This window comes from Melozone crissalis, unplaced genomic scaffold, assembly GCF_028551555.1.
Source record: "Melozone crissalis strain CALT ecotype California unplaced genomic scaffold, PUWL_Pcris_2 ptg000018l_1, whole genome shotgun sequence".
Classification (NCBI taxonomy): domain Eukaryota; kingdom Metazoa; phylum Chordata; class Aves; order Passeriformes; family Passerellidae; genus Melozone; species Melozone crissalis.
The window spans coordinates 26,958,336-26,967,372 of record NW_026535796.1 but is presented as its reverse complement, the minus strand read 5'-3'; positions in this window follow the sequence as shown (position 1 = coordinate 26,967,372).

Sequence of the window (9,037 nt, the reverse complement as noted above, 5' to 3'; positions counted from 1 at the left end):
TAAAATTATACAACTTTGCCACATACATGTCTCAAACTGTTTCTTATTATGAGCACAGGATCAATTCCTTTTGCAAACTATTTAAAGAGCAGACATTTAAAGAAATCATATTAATCCCTCATTCAGAGATATAAACCCCTCATTCGTGAATCAACATTTGCTTTGGAGCAGGGAGGAGGGGCACCCATCCTGCACAACAAAGCGGCAGCTCAATACAGCTGCCATCTGGCTTCCTCCTGCAGCTCACTTCCCATAGCAAACAAGATCCACAGTTTAAGGAGTGTTGGGGAAGGGAGAGGGGCTGCAGTTTTAACTTTACAGCTTTATGATGAGGCATTTTTCCACTCTATAAAAACTCCTCTTAATATAGGAGAATGGAAGGCTCAGGAAATTGTTAGTAGGATAGAAAGCCTTTCACTTCTGTGTTTCTGGTTCAGATCCACACCAACTCAGTGGCAACCAAATATAGCTGCTACCTAAAGGACTTTTTAATGAAATGAGTTAGCTGATCTCAGTACAATACCTAGTGAGCATGAGTGCCTATCACTAAAAACATCAAATACAATAAACTCATTCCTCCTCACTGTGAAGGAATTGCTTCTCACCAGTACCAGCTAACAACGTCAAGGCATAAACCAAACTATTTTAACTACAGCAGAAGAGAAGAAAGAATGCCAAAAGCTTGACACAGTGAAGAATCTGCTGTGTGATATGCTGTTTCTGTTTAAGTTCATAAAAGCACCAATTTGTCATTTTTCAGGTAATGTACTAATGTCTATTGTCTTTGCCTTACCTTATATACAAGAGAGGGAAATCTAAGAATCTAACTGTTTAGCTCTGCATTTATACTGGGCAGCTAAAAAAAATCTGATGGCCATAAAATCTCTACTTTTCTTACTCTTGTCTTAGAGTGTGCATTCACCATTTTGCTACATTTACAAAATACTGAGTCATTTACAAAGACTCGGGCTGTGTGCGCTGGTGGTTCTGTGAAAGAAAGACAAATACATGCTGTAGCAATGATAAAGGTGCTGGTTTAAGCAGTAATATAAAACCTAGCAATTTACTTGTTGCAAACAGTCCTCTCTCAATAAATTATCATTAATAACAATGAAATCCCTAAAAAGTTTCATTGACCTCACTGGAGTTTTTCTATTCCTTCAGTGGGATCTGATTTTATACACATTACTGTTGAGGTAATCAAACTGATATAAAGACAGTTCACAGCATAATGAAACATGAGATAATTTCTTCCCATATCTAAAAAGTAGTATCCAGTTTATAGTCAAAGTAAAAGAAACTTGAAAATTAAACCTTCATGCTGCTGGCAAGGTCAAATGCTGTTCTAATACCATACAGCTGAATGGATAATATCCATTAAGACTGATCAGTGAAAAACACCAACAAAATGAATAAATAGAACCCAAAAGCTAATGACCTCAATCCCTAGAAGCCCCTTGACCCTTATTACTACAGCTGCTAGTGTAGGAAAGGATTAAAAGGGGCTAGAAATCATTGGGTTAACATACAAGGGCCCAGAAATTTGACCCTGGTTACTTACAACACATACCCTCTACTAAAAATGAGTATATGTGAATTAGAAACAGGGCTAGCAAAGGTCAGCTTGAGTGCAGATAAACCAGGAAAAAGGGGGCTTGAAAGGCAAAAGGGTTTTCTTTCTCCCACAGCACTTTGTTGTAATCAAGACGGTCTAAGGACAGAAGCAGGAGTAGGGTAGCTGCCATTGTTGAATATTCTAGATAAACTTTTAGGATGCACAAACTTTCTTCATGTCTTAATCAAAAGCAACAGCTTTCAAAGCTAAATAAAATAACAACTACTCACCATTGGATATGCAGCACCAAGTCCATACTCCATTAGACATATGAATAACATTCCCATCACCATGACTAGAAAACTGGACTTGCTCATTAATTGAAATCATGCATTCAATAACCATAACTCTTTTCAAACTGCCTCTGAAATACTCCTATAATAAGATCCTTTCTAGGTACTCAGGTCAAGATCAAAGATGGTAATCTACAAGCTAATACACAGAGACCCCACAGACTTACAAACTTATCTCCATAAACCTGCAACCATCTGATAATGCACACACACACTCACTCACATTGGGCAACGTTAGATGCCATCCAATCCACCCTAAAAAAAAATCTTTTGATACCATCCACAGAACCATTAACTATCCAAAGGATGTTTTTATTAAAAAGTACACCTCTACAAAAAGATTGTGTTTAATTGAAAGAGATACCTGAGCACCACAGAAGAAACTACAGCTGTCAAATAATGTCAATAATGTATTTGGCACTTCAAGAAAAAAAATCACAAACCAATTATAAGCAATTCCAGAAGAAGATGTCATTTTAGAGATATTTTTCAAGAACCACCTTGGAGTTCTAACAGTCTCTAGCCTCAGAAAATTCACCATCAGGAACATCCTAGGTACAATCGAAAGACACGGAATGAATGAAGACCATATTTGAGCACAAAACGTAAAATCCCTATTATTACTGTAGTAAAAAATCTCTCCACAGAACCACCACTATCTTTCAATTCTACAACTGCACTTTCAGGAATATAAACAGTTTATTCCAGTAACTTGCCATTGCAAGACCTATGATCAGTGTAAAACTACTTGGAGTGAACAGAGACACTCTAGAGAGGATTAAGTACCCATACGTGAACACCTCTCAATAGTCACTCTGATCTTTCATTCCTTCCTCTCAGATGGCTCACACACTGTGCCCTTACACTCAGGTGAAAACCAGAAACACTTTTCAAATTCTGGTAAGCACAACCTGCAACTTCACTGGATGCCAAATGACATGGATGCTGGAAAGTGGTTTTATAGCACATTTCAATCTCCCTTCCTTCTCTCTCAGACTAACCAGTGTTTGATGTGCAGCAAGCACCTTTTTCCCCCACAAATAAGTGTCTGTCTTTCTCTCCTGTTCTCCCCTAGCCCCACATTATCCTGTCTCTCCCACAAGTACCAACTGCTTTTCTTTCAAAGACGGCTGAACTGATGCATGTCTGCTACCTCTGAGCAACTGTTCTCAACCTTTATTTTGCTGCTATTTCTATTTCACACACAGAAGAGAGACCTCTGTGCCTGTAAGCATAACGTTTTCAAATATTTCAGCTGGTGTAATAAAAGCTAATACAGACAGACCTCTTCCCGTATTTCTTTAAAGTCAAGCCTGTTGAAAACCAAAATAAAAATGTGACAACTAAAAAGTAAATAATGGTATAATAAAACTTCAGGTTCATTCTACTTTCAAAATTCTGAAACTTAGAGCAATTTTAAATACTTTAAAGAATTTTTCAAGCATAACCAGTAAACTTTCAATAGGTATAGGTATTACTGCAGCTCTGATTATGTAACAATGTTTAATTAACTTGTTTTCTTGAAAACAAACAAAGTTTGTTTTTGTCACAGATATATTCACTCAACATGAATGAAGAAATAATTACTTCCTGAAGATGATGACACGATCACACACAACAGAGAACTCAGAATAGGGACAAGCATGAGAAGACATAATATTGGATCAATTGTATTGTCTACATTTTTCATCATTAGTTTCTTGCATGAAACAAACCAAATACTATGAAAGAAGTAATTTCTGAACTATCTGTGGACCTAAGAAATTACAATAAGATGAGAAAGAGAACAGTTCATCAAACAACAGGGATTATATTTCACTGAGGGTAGGTGAAGAGTCATGCAGTAGAAAAAGAAGTTCAAAGCCCTCTGTGCCTTACTTGAGAAAACAGATTGTGCACAATTGTTTGGGATATTTATGAAAGAATGTTGAGTGGTGTTTATCTACTGAAAAAGAGAAAAAAAGACTGAACAAAAAAAAATACGTGTAACAACTAAGAAACCAAGGTGTGATGAAAGAGTCTAGTCTCATAGTAACTTAGGTAACCACATCTAAAAACCCTTACATACATTTATTAAACTTTGTAGGGGGAAACTATATCTGGTTCTTTGTTGCTTCTATTCAGAAGGCAGCTGCAATACCTCATTTTATAAGCAGAAACATAATTTTTCAGTTCATGTTTTATAATAGTCCAGTTTATGATAAGTTGATCTTTTGATAACTGCCCTTTACTTTAGAGAATGTCTTCTGCCTTGTGGTTTATTTTCCATTCATGTTTTCATGTGTAATTATGGTACCACCTCCCAGTCTCTGTTTTACTAGACTAAGCAGCCCAAGCTCTCCAATTTCCTCGAGGTTTACCTTATTCCATTTAGCTGCACCCAACTCAGTTGAACTCATCTTTATTAAAAGCAGATAACCAAAAATGCATCACAGTATTCCAGGTGATGTTCAGACAAATGAAAGTCTTGTATAATGGATTTAGCACTTACCTGACAACTTTAAATATATCAGATCCACAAGAACCTCTAGCTCTTTACATGTTCACAGTCAAAAAAGTGTAACTTATAGCAGAAATTGTTGTTATTTTCACATCATATTAAAGACTTTCATTCCATTTTGTACGGAATTTGTATTTTGCATTACTGCATGCTTCAAGGCTACCCAGCAGTAAGGTATTTTTGCATGAAATCTTATCTCCTGTCTGCTCTAAAACATACTACTTTTTTAGTATGTTTTGTTTTGCCAGTGTCATTAACAGAAATATTAAATCAAATAGTTCCCTGAAAAATTTCTTGAAGAATGCTATTTCAGCATGATATTTTCTTTTTCAGTAACATTTGTGTCCTCATTACACATTTTTTAATCTTAATTTCTAAATGCCTTCATTAGTTTACACATTAAGATCTACATTTTAGTCAATAAATTTAGTGAAAGGACAATGAAAAAAGGTTACCCATCGCAAATATGTAACTGGATTCTGACATTAACAGTAACATTTGTTCTACATTCTGTATCTGGGAAGTCAATTTCCCATGGTTACAACAGTCCTAGTAGGGTTTCTCTCTCTAATAATATTTGAGGAATCTGAATGTATCTAATATATCTAAATATATACTAGACCCCTGAGTGTTCTTCCAGTAGGATCTGTTTAAAAGCTCTTCCATAAGTGAAGCAGCATTTGCAACTCTAAAAGACAAAGGCAGGCATATTCTGTTCTTTAAAGCACAGCATTGTGGTAATACAATGCTTTTCAAAAACAACATAAACAGGCACGTCTTCTTGGCTCAAGAAGATAAAAAAGTGTGTATCCCTCTGAACTAGAATAACTTTGAAGGAGAACAAATGCATATTAGGGTAAATACTGGCACAGTATTAGTATGCACTAATGCATGATTCTTTGTAAAAGATAAAAAAATCACACACAATACTCTGCTGAATTGCCTTGTTTTCCTGCAAAGAAAACCAGAGCAGACTCTTCAAGAGCAAATCAATCAACTTTTCAAATTCCAGTAAGAATCTAACTTGGTTAAAGGCCTAAAAGATTTATAGTTACACAGATATTTTTAAGTAATAAATTATACCAAAATAAGGCATATTATACTGCTGTACCAATAACAACATGTACACAGAAAGCCCAAGAACTTGAAAACTGAAGTATTGACTTTAAAAACCCTACCAGGAAGCTTTTGGATCACTGGATTTTTGGACCAAATCCCATAGACATTCTTGAACCAAATCCCATAGACATTCTAACAGTCCCATGGGCTGTTAGAATAAAGTCAAAACCTCCACACTTAATCATACAGAACAATGGAATGGGTCTCATTTTTTCAGTTCATATTAACTCCACAATGAAGTCCAAAAATGAAGAGCTAACTAGCTGTTACTGGATAAATCAGTATTGAGATATACTAGAATGCACTATTATCCATTTTGCCATTGATTAAACCAAAAGGTCTTAAGGAAAGAAAAAAAGATGCACACAGATATTTCTTCCTTGGCTTTTTTTTGTTTCTACAGATGCAAGGCCAAAAAGTGTGACAACAGTAAAAAATAATATATTTTCTCTCCATTTTCTACTATAGCCAGAAAAGTTCCCTGCCATTCTCAAGCTGTCTCTATTTAACAGTTTTGTAGCTTTGTACCAATTTCAAGCAAGTTGAAAATTTAACTCTTTATATCTTATATGACACTAAAAATGTAGATAGTAAGAATTGTTTTTGAATCAACACAATAACACAGTCTCTAAAAGAAAGCTACATCTACACTCCAAAATTTTGCCAGAATAGCTCTCCACACTTCTGATTTGTAAATCCTCTTCTAAATGAATTATAACATGCTGCTTGTCTTTAATGGATTACAATATACATTAATACTATATACATTTCACTGTGCTGAACTTGTAAAATATAGTGTTACTGTATTTAGTAATGGTGAATACTTTTATAAGCAGCACACAAATACATTACTTTGAAGCTGGTTTACAGATACTGCTGTCTGTTAAAATATGACCTGGCTTCAAAGCCATTAATCCAAATCAGACTGTAGCATACCTGTGATGTCCAACAAGCACTAACTGGTAACATTTCCCAATTACAAACTTCATTCTTAAGAATGTAGCGAATGAAGATGTGGAAGTGGATGAGATCTCATTTTGGATAAGAATCTAGTCCTTGTTAAAATGTTATTACTGCAGAGCTGGTTATACATCATCATTGATATAACAATAACAGATGTCTTACTTGTGCATTCCATTTCTGCCTGCCTTTCAGCTATGATTTTACAACTTGTAAAGGATTAGAAAAAATTGCCAAAGGACTTACAAGAGACTTCTGCGGTATTATTTAGAAGACAAGTGTCATATTGTTTTTACAAACTTGTCAACTAACATAACTCTCATTTGAAGGACTATATAATGTTTTACTTTCCTAGTCTGTGAAATTATTGATTAGGAACTAAGTTTATCAGTAAAGATTACTACATATGACATCACTGACAGCTAAGACCTAGTGCTAACCACGAGGATGCTGCCTAAGAACACTCACATTTGCAAAGAACTGCATATAAGGAACACTATTATATTCTTCCAAAGTTTTTATGAGTTATGCATTGATTACTGATTCTATAAATGGTTTAAAATAGTAAGGGGAATTGATTTGAAGCAGTTTCCTTTTCACTGTTCTTTCTTTTACTTAAATAAACAGGAAGATTATAATTACTATTTTAAAGTTCCTTAACCAAGGAAGTTCAAAAACTTGACCTATATTTTGGCATGGAAGTAACTGTCATGATTCAGGGAAGGGTTAACTTTTCAAAGGTATTCTTAGAAAAGCCTCGTGGCATGTAAAAGATACATTATGCACACCTGTAAAGTAATAGAATAAATATTCCAATTAATTATGAGCCTGCATCGTACCTAGAAAATAAGGAACAATTCTCCAGTTCCCCAAATGAGCACTCTGAAATAGCTAATAAAAAGGCTGAAGCCCCACCATTTAACTTTGAACCATGAATGTTACAAATAATTGTTCCAGAAATTTTAGATTTTGCCACAAATACTTACCATTATCTCCACTGGAAACTTTCTTCTTGTGAGGATTGCATAATCAAATTCTTAATGTATTTACATTTTCAGTTTCAGTTAAGAAAATCAAATTTCATGGAAAATCTTGGAGACGTTGTTCCTCAATTATTTTTTGCCAAAGCTATATAAACTCCATTCCCATTCAGTAACTAACTCACATTTATGGCAATGGAGATGGGTACAGAAATCACACATCCACATCTGAGGTAGTCAGGGGAAGCCACACAATAAAGCTTGCTGGATTAGCCCTGCAAAGTAAAATAGAACACTGATAAATGTACCACCACACTAGCCCACATTCTGCTTTCTGGACCAAAGCTGGACTCATCTTGATCAGTTCAAGGCACAGAAAGAGCAGCTCACATTCATTTGCATCACTCTGTATAGATAAGAAAGTTCAATTCACCTTATTGTACAGTTTTTTGAAAACTCTACCTTTTTCCCCTAAAAATTACTTTATCAGTTTAAAAATTCCTAATAATACAAATTATGAATTTCACTCAGATGTGGTAAATCAAAGACACATAAAAATTTAATCAGTTTCCATCTTTAGAAATTAGGCCCAGGTAGCACATCAAACATATGACAAGAAAAAAATCAGTTTAAAGATAAGGGGTGTCATCTATAGATAGCATGCAATATTTTTGCAAGAAAGCCAAGCATTCTATCCACTGACAGTATATAAGCCTTTCTCTGACATCTCTAATACGTGGGGAAAAAGGATGAAAAGACTAGCTCTGGGAGTCATCAGCTGCAACTATATGATGACCATCTACAGCACTACTCACAACTCAAATCCAAACTTCAGTTGTTTAAAAGCTGAAAAAGACTTTATGAGACAATATATCAAACACTGAGGACTTTATTTTCCTCCATTATTATTTATTTATGTTCTGCAGGCAGTGTGGAAATCACTGCTTAAGTACATAGGTGTTTACATAAAAATTCGTTTCAAGGTAGAAAGAAAATCATCCTTCCAACTGGTGCAAAGTGTCCACAAGACATAGGAAAGATTTCTATGTCACCACTGCATTTCTGGAGAAGTTTCCAGGGCAGAGAAAACGTTAAGGTCAGCTGAGATTCCACTACAACATTACTGCCAATGACTACAAACAGCATTCCAGAGTCATCCTCACCAGTGCTGCTGAGCAGAGAAGTCACCGACCTGCTGACAATGCTCCTCCAAATGCAGCCCAAGATACTCTTGGCCATTTTTGCCATGAGGGTGCATTGCTGGTTCACAGGCAGGTTGCTGTCCACCAGGACCCAACATTCTTCTCAGAAAAGCTGCTATCAAGACAGTACATAGATTTAGCCTGATTACAAAAGAAAATGTTTAAAGAAGGCCTTTGAAGAACATCAGCAACACATTTAGTGTTTAGAACCTTAATGAACTTCATCTGTTTAGCTTCTCAAAGCGAAGTTCAAGAGGTGATCTGAGCAGCCACACTCGCTTTATATCGATATATTTACTATTTAACTGACCAAAATCAGGAAAACAAGACACCGCAAAACTAAGTGATAAAAACATAGCTATACAAGC